The sequence below is a fragment of the Eurosta solidaginis genome, chromosome 3, assembly GCF_040869045.1.
Source record: "Eurosta solidaginis isolate ZX-2024a chromosome 3, ASM4086904v1, whole genome shotgun sequence".
NCBI classification, from domain to species: Eukaryota; Metazoa; Arthropoda; class Insecta; order Diptera; family Tephritidae; genus Eurosta; species Eurosta solidaginis.
In genome coordinates this window covers 96,495,940-96,507,245 of record NC_090321.1, presented here as the reverse complement: position 1 = coordinate 96,507,245, position 11,306 = coordinate 96,495,940, and positions in this window count along the sequence as shown.

Sequence of the window (11,306 nt, the reverse complement as noted above, 5' to 3'; positions counted from 1 at the left end):
ATAAATGGTAAGTAACTACCGAGTCGCCATACAAATAAGCGCAGTTTCCGTGTCGAATTCGTGGTGGGAGAGAGACTTTGTCGCCGAGTATTGGCTTTCACGCCTATGGACGAACGTCTCGCTGCTATCATAATAAAAGCAAACTTTTTTAGTATATCATTTATCTGCGCCCATGCGCCGACAGAGGAGAAAGACGATGAGGTGAAAGACGCTTTTTATGAACAATTAAAACGCACATACGAGCGCTTGATATAAAAGTCGTGGTTGGCGACTTTAACGCCAGGGTGGGCAAAGAAGGTGTTTTTGGCCCTACAGTCGGAAAGCTCAGCCTACACAATGAAACTTCTCCTAATGGACTGAGGCTGATTGAATTTGTCGGTGCCCGAAACATGGTCATATCCAGTACGAGGTTCATGCAGAAAAAGATACATCAAGCTACATGGCTTTCCCCTGATTGAAATACTCGCAATAAGATCGATCACGTTGTTTTAGATGTGCGCACGATCCGAGGACCTAACATCGACGCGGACCATTATCTCGTCGCAGCCAAATACGCACCCGCCTCAGCGCGGCTAATGCCAAGGAACAAAAAATAAAATTAAAGCTAGACGTCGAAAGGCTGCAATCGCAACAGACTGCCAATGATTTCGCAACTCGACTCTCACACCTGCTCTTTGAGAGCATAACTCAGCCTGAAGGAATACAGGAGCAGTGGGAGCATATCTACAAAACTCTTCATACCGCCGCCGAGGAAAAAATTGGTTACCGGTGGCCACGGAAAAATAACTGATACGATGAAGAATGCCGCGTTGCAACCGAGAGAAAAGACGCTGCCTACAGAGCTACGTTTAAAGCGAGCGCAACAAGAGGAGTGTGCGAACGCTACCGCGAGTTAAAAGGGAAGCGAGACGCCTTTTCAGGAAGAAAAAAGCAGAGGCGGAAAGGCGTGAGTGCGAGGAGCTTGAGCTGCTAGCCACCAGGAATAACGCCCGAAAATCTTACCAAAAAATTCGGCGACAGGCGGAAGGTTTTATGACCGGGGCAAACTCCTGTAAGAACGAAATCGGCGACCTTGTAACTGATGTCCAGAGAGTACTTAGATTATGGAGGGAACACTTCTCTGCTCTCCTCAATGCAGACAACGACTTACCGCACAGAGATGACGAACCCCCTCACCTGATTATGGCGAAAAACAACAAGGCCGCGGGCGCTGATGTATTGCCTGCGGAGCTATTCAAATAACGCGGCGAGGAGTTGGTAAGGCGCATGCATCAGCTTCTTCGCAAAATATGGGCGGACGAGTGCATGCCCGACGATTAGAATCTAAGTGTTCTTTGCCCAGTCCACAAGAAGGTGGATACTGTAAACTGCACCAAATATCGCGGAATCAGCCTTGTTAATATCACATATAAGGTCCTGTCAAGTGTATTGTGCGAAAGATTGAAGCCCACCGTGAATCAACTGCTTGGACCTTATGAGTGCGGCTTCCGAACTGGTAAATCTACCATCGACCACATTTTCACAATGCGCCAAATCTGGGAAAAAACCCGCGAAAAAAGAATCAACACACGTCACCTCTTCGTCGATTTTAAAGCCGCCTCCGACAGCACGAAAAGGAGCTGCCTATATGCCGCTATGTCTGAATTTATACGGCTGTGCAAAATGACGGTGAGCAACACCATCAGCTCAGTCAGAATTGGGAAGGACCTCTCCAAGCCGTTCGAAACTAAACGCGGTTTCAGACAGGGTGACCCCCTATCGTGAGATTTCTTTTATTTGATGCTGGAGAAAATTATACTAGCTGCAGAACTTAACCGCTCAGGAATAATACTCTATAAAAGCGTGCAATTACTGGCGTATGCTGATGATATTGATATCATCGGACTAGACACCCACGCCGTTAGTTCTGCTTACTCCAAACTGGAAAAAGAAGCGGTAAAGATGGGTTTGATGGTGAATGAGGACAAAACTAAGTACCTGCTGTCATCGAGCAAAGAGTCAGCCCATACGCGCCTTGGCAACCACGCTACTGTTGGCAGCCATAATTTCGAAATAGTAAAAGACTTCGTTTATTTGGGAACCAGCATCAACACTAGCAACAACATCAGCTCTGAAATCCAGCGAAGAATCACTCTTGCCAATAAATGCTTCTTTGGACTAGGTAGGCAATTGAAAAGTAAAGTCCTCTCTCGGCAAACGACTCTACAACTCACTTGTCGTAACCGTCATGCTATATGGTGCAGAAGCATGGACCATGACAAAAGCAGATGAAGCGGCTTTGGGAGTGTTCGAGAGAAAAGTTCTTCGAAAGATTTATTGACCTCTACGCGTTGGCGATGGCGAGTACCGAAGAAGATTTAATGATAAGCTGTACGAGCTATACGCGGACATCAACATAGTCCAGCGAATTAAAACGCAGCGGATGCGCTGGCTAGACCACGTTATGCGATTGAAAGATGACGATCCGGTCAAAAAAGCGTTTCTATCGGAACCCGCCTATGGAAGCAGAGGTAGAGGGCGGCCCCCACTCTGTTGGAAGGACCAGATGGAAAACGATTTAAACTCCCTTGGTGTGACCAATTGGCGCCAGTTATCAGAGCGAAGAAGTGACTGGCGCGCCTTGTTGGACGGCCATATCCGTTTAAACGGTTAAATGCCAATTAAGTAAGTAAGTTACTTACGAGTCAATTGGCCGATTTGTTATAGTTAAATCACGATGTTAAGTATAGTTGTCACATTGAATTTCAACTTAATTTAGATATACTCACTTGCTTCACCTATCATTTTCCTTAAAATTTCTTCCGTTCGCATATCTCCTGCCATATCAGCCCGTCTTTCGAATTGTGTTTGGCGCCTTGTCACAACCGCATTACCCAAACTCAAAAGAACATTCAAGAATATTCAAATACACACTGTCAAATTAAAACTTCAAACTAATGTCTTGCATGTCACATGCGCGAAAGCACCAAAGTGCCGTTATGGTTATTCTTTTGCATAAAAAAAGTACAAAAAAAATCCAGAATAAGTAACATAGTCCTTAGCGCCATACATATAAGAAAACGTTTGGCATGGTGCTCATAAGAAGAACTCAAACATAAAATGTTCGCACTTACAAATTATGTAATTTCCACAATGAGTGCGTGAGTTTTCGCTACTTGCAACACTTAGTGCAACTGCCACTAAGAACAAAGAAAAGCAAAATATTCAATAGACGTTGTTAAAGTACCAATCAGTGAATCACACTAGTACCGAACTAGCGCAGACTTTTAAAATTATGATATCCTACGAAATGGAACCGCCACTTGTTACAGACCTTTTGCACGCATTTTCAACTGGATCATCCGCAGAAAGTTCTGAAATAGGGGCACTTCTGAAGTAGTGAATTAAGCGCTGTTGGAGTCTGGCTACCAATTATCCCATTTTGACTCCGTTCCGAGGTAATTATTAAAGCTGTAGTGCAAAACTGATGCTTTGCATGTCTGTCTCCAACTTTACTACATACCATTCAATAACTTCTATTCCGACAAAAAAATACAAAAATATTTCTAGCTTCTTGATAAAAAAACAACTTAAAACAGTGCATGCATTAATAATAGTTGTTGTTTGTAGGCCTGCTAATTTTAAGACATTGTGGTTTCGAAATCGAGCTCAAGGGCACAAGAATCATTTTTGGTGATTATAAGATATAAGATATGTTCTTTTTTACATGTGTACTAGAAGACCCGGCAGACGTTGTCCTGCCCTAAATTTGGCCTATCTTCACACATTTTAATAAGCTTTTTCCGTCTGACTCTGCCCCCCCCCCCCCTCTTCACTTTTTCCTAATCCTTTTATTCAATCCTCCCTCTGTCTTTTTCGCTTCACCTATCTCCATCTTCGTCTCATTCTATCTCAATCTCCTTCTCTATTTTCTCTTCTCTCAATTCCTTCTCATTCTTCTGCATCCCTTATTGCCTATCCCAGAGGGTGGTATGTATTTCATTCCAGTCCCAGTCACACTCCGAGTCTCAGTCCTAGTCCTAGTCCTAATCCCAGTCCCAGTCCGTCTCTTGATAATATATTACTCTGTACTAAAGCACTCATCCCACAGCTTTCATTTGATATCCATATTGTATAAACACTGCCTAGGCATTCACTGGCCCACGTTTTGGCCTATATCTCGAGACCCTAGCCTCCCAGTCGTATGAAAATTATCCTGTACTATAGCACTCATCAACAGCTTTCATTTGATATCCATATTGTATAAACACTGCCTAGGCATTCACTGGCCCACGTTTTGGCCTATATCTCAAGACCCTAGTCACCCAGGGGTATGAAAATTACCCTCTACTAAAGCATTCATCAACAGCTTACATTTGTTATCCATATTATATAAACACAATCTAGGGGTACTCGGGTCCACGTTTCGGCCTATATCTCGAGACCCTGTACGTCGATCGCAACCAAACCTATGTAGTAACCACCGCGTGAGGTTTACGCAACTTGTGTGAAAGTCTGAACAAAATCGACCGACGAATCTCTTCAAACACCGGCGACCAACTAACACACATTTTAGCCTTTTTTTATATATATAGATTTTTATTTTTGACACTTCACTATAATATTAAAACGAAATGCAGATTTTCGTTGCTTTTGAAATTCGGCTTAAAAATTGCACATGGAACAACTAAAAGACTCTCCTGAATTAAAAAAAATGTAATAGTACCTCTAATTGATATCATTCGCTATAATATTTTTTATTGATAAGCACGTTGCTTAATTAAACACCAACCAATTACACTTGAGTATATCCGCACCCCTGGAAATGTTAGTGCCGGTGCGTATACGTAACATTTTATTATTACGTATAAACAAATAAAAAAATTTGCAATAAAATAATATTGCGACTATATACTGAGATATAACCTATCCGATATTTCAAGCTAGATCAAACTACACACGGCGTACAAAACAACTTCAAAATCGGTTCAGTAGTTTAGGAATCCATTGGCCTCAAACATAGTGACACGTGTTTTTTATACATTAAGATAAGGACTTCTTTGTGCATAACTTTATCACAGCTATTGTTGTGGCAAATTTTTTCTTGACTAAGATATTTTAATTGGAATAGAAGCAACGAGTTTTCAGACCTCTGTCAGGGCTGCGCTTGTAGAAACATTCGAGTGCCGCTAACCCTAACTTATCAGACCGCTTAGAACCAGTTAGCTACGTCAGCGATGTCTTGTTTGTCAACCAAACTCTCATTTCTATGCAGCTCACCAATTTTCCATCTCAATTTTTCGATATCGTGACAGTTATTAGTTCTTGACATTTCAACGTACTTTTGGACATGCTAAAAGAGAAAAACTTTATCACATCAATAAAAATCCTGACAAATTATTTATAAGGCGTTGAGTTCAATATAGAGCCCACTGTTTCGTATTTAACTATTCACAAAACCATATGGCAATGGCCAGTAACGTAGCAAACTTCTATTTGAATGATAGAAAGGTAGAAACTCAAAACGGGGCAGTGAAACCACATCTAATAAAGCTTTTATATGGGTTCGTTGTTCTTCTTGTTCTTGTAGCGATAAATGCACTCGCCGAACAATTTGAGCAGTTTCGGAAAACAACACTATGAAGGTACTAGCTTGACCATCTCGGGAACTATGAAACATGACCACGTTGAACCTTCTAGATCATCCAAACTCCTTCGTTACGTGAAAAACTTGGAGTCGACAGAGCCTCGCCTGCTAAATAAATAGGACTCGCCACATGTGGCTGAAGGTGACAAGTTGAAGGCTTTGCGTTACACAACCACTACTTACTACTACACAATTTAGATGAGTTTGTGTTTTACTGCAAAATTTTCTTAAACAGTCAACAAAAGGCAAACCCAACTTTAAACGATTCTGGAATCGGCGTGACTCTACGGTGATCCAATATAAGTCAATTTTTCCGTAAAATAATGAAAAAACCTACAAGGTATATTAATGTTACCAATACAAAACTCAACAGTGGTTTTCAAACATTTTTGTATATCACTTGTTGCATTATTTACATATACATTTTTTTTTAATAATTAAAATGATTTTCTATGGACTCAATTGGAAGAAAAATTGGCTGGAAACATAATGAGGCAGTTCATGGAAATTCTCTGGCCATTCGCGACAGCCATTCTCTGTGTTAGCTTAAATTTATATACCGTTTGGAATCACAATAATTTCTCTCATAAATGCCGTTTAATTTTTCCGAATATGAATTTGTATTGGCCGTGTTTTTTTTACAAGCATATATATCTACCTTTGCGACTAAAAAGACGCCCAACGGCAATTAAACATAATGTATGGATAAATAGTGGATATACGCATTTTTGAAAGGGAAGCATCGTACTAATTTTATGCGCAATAATATCAAAACTACAGATACAGCTATGCACTTAGCAGTCCATATACAGTTTAAGTGCCTCTGTATACGCGCGTAAAAAAATCACAGCTGTTAATGTTAACATATGTATGTATGTATGTGAATTTTTTATTGGGCTTGGGGCAGTGTAACAGATGATGATTCTTTTTGTAAGTTCGTTATCTTATAACTTTAAACGAGCTATTCTTATATATTTGTATATTTGTATAGCCGAACGATCTCGGGAACGGCTCAACCGACTTAAATGAAATTTGGCATAGACATAATGTATCACCTTCCAAGACTTTCTACCTAGGTGCTGCCACTCACAATGTTTTAAAAGGTTGCCACCTATTCGAAATTTAAAAAAAAATTGCATGAGATATGCCGATATGGGTATCAAACGAAAGGTATTTCACTCCGCATTATAATATAAACATTTTTGAGTAGGGTTGCCATTTCTATATTTCTATGTTTGTATATTTATATGTTTGTATAGCCAAACGATCTCGGGAACGGCTCAACCGATTTAAATGAAATTTGGCACAGACATAATGTATCACCTTCTAAGACTTTCTACCTAGGTGTTGTCACTCAAAATGTTTCACACGATTGCCACCTATTCGAAATTAAAAAAAAAAAATGCATGAGATATGCCGATATGGATATCAAACGAAAGGTATTTCACTCCGCATTACAATCGGGATATCTTTGAGTAGGGTTGCCATTTAGGGTTGGGGTAGTTAGATGAAATAGTACTCTACTTAGTCATATTCTATTAAAGCTTTAAAGGAGAGCATTAAAGTTAAAAAACTTCGTAAAAAAATCTTACACATGATTCGACTTAATTTTCTTAATTTCACACACGCTAATAAAATTGAAATGCAATATCAATGCACCGTGGCAAATTCTAGCAAAGCATATTTAAATGCATATTTTTGGCAAATATGAAATGAATAATTACAATTTCTCACAGATTACTATTAGAAAGATTTCTCAGCATAGCAAAAATATATCTCACCATGGTAATTTGTTACCGTTGAACACAAGAGGCATATGTTCAATTTGAAAACGACACCTAAACATTTAACTACTTACCAACGGATGGCGCTTAGGGAAGTAAGTTGACATTTAATTAAACTAAATGATAGTTGCCATTCGTGAAATTTACAAATTTTTGGAATGTAATAAAATTGTGTGACTTTCATAGTGTATAACTAAAAAATGTTTGAAATTAGTAATTCTATTTTTAAGGAAATCAAATATTGGTAAGTAAAAATATATAATATATGCACATATAAAAAAAGTAGAGTTTGATTAATGATGACATGTAGAACAAAGTGTGTTATGTGGCATACTCGAAGATTGCCGAGCAAAGCTCGGTCGCCCAGGTACTAATATAAAAAAGCGGATGAACGGGTATTTGCCTTTTGCCGTTAGGCATCACTGAGGCAATCACTTAAATCAACAAAACGTGACATACCTACTTATTTCAAGAAATTTGTTTGTAAAAATTGGTATCTACGGACTCATGTAGGAACAGAAAAGGAATATAAATTTCCAATCAAGAAGGTTTCAGCCAAATGGTCACCTATTTCCTCTGAAAATTTCCAGCCATGGCGAATATCAGGTATCCAACTGTATCCGATTTCGTTTTCGATTTCTAATAGAGGGATCAAAATGCTCCATAAATGACATCAATAGATTTACTGAACTAGCCAAATGGGTCGAGTAAAAACAAGTTCATTGTACAGTTTCTTAACATACATGATAACTTACTGGTTGCAAGAGAAAGTCCCCCTCCCCTCCCTCGTGAATTTACGAAGCGACAAAGGTGGAGAAATTTAGACGTCGAATTTGTGAAAATTTGAAATTTGATTGGTCTGTGTTATCTCTAAAGCCGAAGAGTAAATGGCTGCGTTCCATTCCTAACATTTTGTTATAAAAACCAAAATATTTCTATAAGTCAGCTAACAGATTTTCGTTAGTGAAGCAAGTGGCTCCATGTAAATGTGAAATTTTAATTAATTCATTAAAAACTTTAATTATTTCTGTGTGAAACATTGGATTCAAAATAATTACATATAACTTTAATAGAAGTGTCATAAAGCGGGTATTATCCTATATCCTACTTGAGCGCTTGATTACTTCCATGAAGCAGCATCGTGATATAACGTATGACAAAAGTTTTAATTAATTAATTAAAGACCTTGGCCTGGAAGGTTAAATATGGTAATATTTTATCGTCCCCGAGATAATCGAGCTTTTAGCTTAATAATCCTTGTTATCGCAGCGTACCTGATCCATATAGCCAGGATCATCACCGATAACACTTCCTAAAACAAAGTTACTGTGTAAAAATGGGCGTGGACGGGAGACGATTTCGCCTCCTTGCGAACTAATTTCGTATTGGATGAAATGTTTAAATTTTTGATTGAGAATTTGTATGGGAAATTTTCACATTTTTTTAATTTTAGGCCTAAATGAAGCATTTTTATCTGTGTAAAAGTAATATAAATTGTTAAATTTTTAATCAACATGACTTGTACACACACATCTGTAGAAAAGCGAATAGGTCAATTGAGTTTGTTGTTAATCTTAAGCATCTAAATAAATATCTTTATGTATGTATATGAAAAACATTATAGCACCCCAGGTACTATGTTATATATAATGTGTAATTTTCTTTGCTAAACTCAGAAAAAAATACATCAAAATTGCGCTTTCAAATATATAAGCTGGCAGCACGTTCATGCAGAATTAAACTAAAAGCATGGTATGAAGAAAAGAATAATGTGAATGTTGGGAATTGAAGCGAAAGTATGGCTGTTGCCAACAATTACCAGCAACATGCCACTGCCATCAAACTGCTTTTGTCACGCCACTAAAGACAAAAGTAAGCAGTCAATTTTGTCACACCCGCGCTACCCAGTATGCATCACGCTTTTTGGCACTTCGAAGTTTCCAACAATTTTAACACTTCGCCATAGTCTTCCACAACCACCTTACAAGTGTACGCGAGACGAACTAACACTTCACTTACTCAGTTGTCACCACACAGTTTAAATCGAACACCAACAACAACATAAAAAACATTAAAATTTAATGTACCGCAAAAACATCTGTACTTATAGTTATGTAATCATTTTAAAACTAACTAGTGCAAACACATTTACATTGTACATCATCATTTTAGTTTATTTGTTGTTTTTGGCATTTACGCGCAATTATCGCACTCGTGTACCGACATCATAATGGCATGAGATACTTAGGCGCATAACTGTTTGTTTTCGCTCACACTCAGGTGTAACACCTGAAGGTGTTTTAATCGTTTAATATTTTCATTCATTTATTGTTGGCAAACAAAGTAAGTAGAAATGAATTAATCTCATCTGTCACGAGTCCTGCCCTTTTAAACCACCTTACATTTATGCTAGAATAAAATAAAAAGCTTTAATTTTATTTGATAACTTCAACGCGTTTGCTGCTTTTAGATTATTACATACAACCAGCTATTGAACATTCATATACACCTTCAGCTTCTCAAGCACCTCCTTAAACTGAGTGTGTCTTTCATACCATTGAGAGCATCACTCCTATGAGCAAACACTAGCAAGAAGTAGTTCGCTCTGTTTGATGTAAAGTAATTAGAAGTTTATTTGTGCCAATAAAATAACGGGTTTGCCAAAAGGAGAGTAATGCCGCCATTATGCTGCATAAAATAAAATCAATTCTCAAAAACATGGTCGGACTTATCTTCTCGCAAAAGTACTTAAAAAGCAATGTAAAAAAACGAGTATGAAGGAAGTAAAAAGTTTTCTTGCTCCGTCTGTTTGCCCCAATAAAGTAAAAGTCTCCCCTTTCTCGGTTGTCAAATACGTGTTTATAATATCATAAATATATGTTAAAAAAACTAAGGCCCGGTTTATCAGTGCGAGTTCATACTCCAGTTAAAGTTAACTAGAGTTTAACCCTGCCACTTCGGTCGCTTAAGCTGAGATGAGCAGCAAAATTTGTTGTCGTCAAATAAAGTGGCAAGGTTAAAACCTAGTCAGCTTTAACTGGAGTTTAAACTCGCACTAAAAAACCCAGCCTAATCAACACGCTGGTTCGTGTATCCGCTATTAAGCACAACTCCTTTTGTAGCGAATTATTTAACCACTGCCTTCTTCAATAATTGCCCCTAGATGGGTCTCTTTGCGCGCTTAGTCTAGAGAGTTACAAACATACAAGTGAAGCTAATATAAGCGTGTTAAAATAACACTTTCCCAGTTGCTGAGTTGCACTATGTTCATGTGATGTAACTTAAAATGACACATCATTCGAAACATGTCGTTAACATCACAGGAGTGCCCATAAATCTTCCGCAGACCTTTTCTATTGAATATTTCAGCTTCTCTGGACACTGACATTCAATGTTCAACCTAGTGTAAGTTTTGCACGAAAGAATAAAGCTCACATTCAACGAACTGATTCCAATCTATCAGTGAGCTTTAGACCTGGTAAATATGCTATTGACGTGATATTTGCAATACACCAAATATACAGAAAGGGATGGATGAGTAAGAGGAAAAGCGGGAGGGTTTACGGAAGAATTAAATAGGGAAATTGAATGAGTGGAATAAGGTAAACTAGGGTTAGGGTTAGGCAGAGGAGAGGGAGGTGGATAGATAGAGAAAGTCAGAGCAATGTCTGTCGGGTTTTATAATACGGCTGGGAGTATTTCATATTAGCCTAAACGTTTACAATCTTAGCCAGAGCTACTTGAAAAAAAGTTCTGATAAGCGAAATTTTTTTTTTGCCTTCAGGTAAATCTATAAGCTCTGATTTGTTGAAGCATCGTTGCTGTAAAACCTCTGCCACCTTATATTTTTACACTAGGCACCTTTTTCTTTTCTGCTCAATGAGCGTACTTCAACG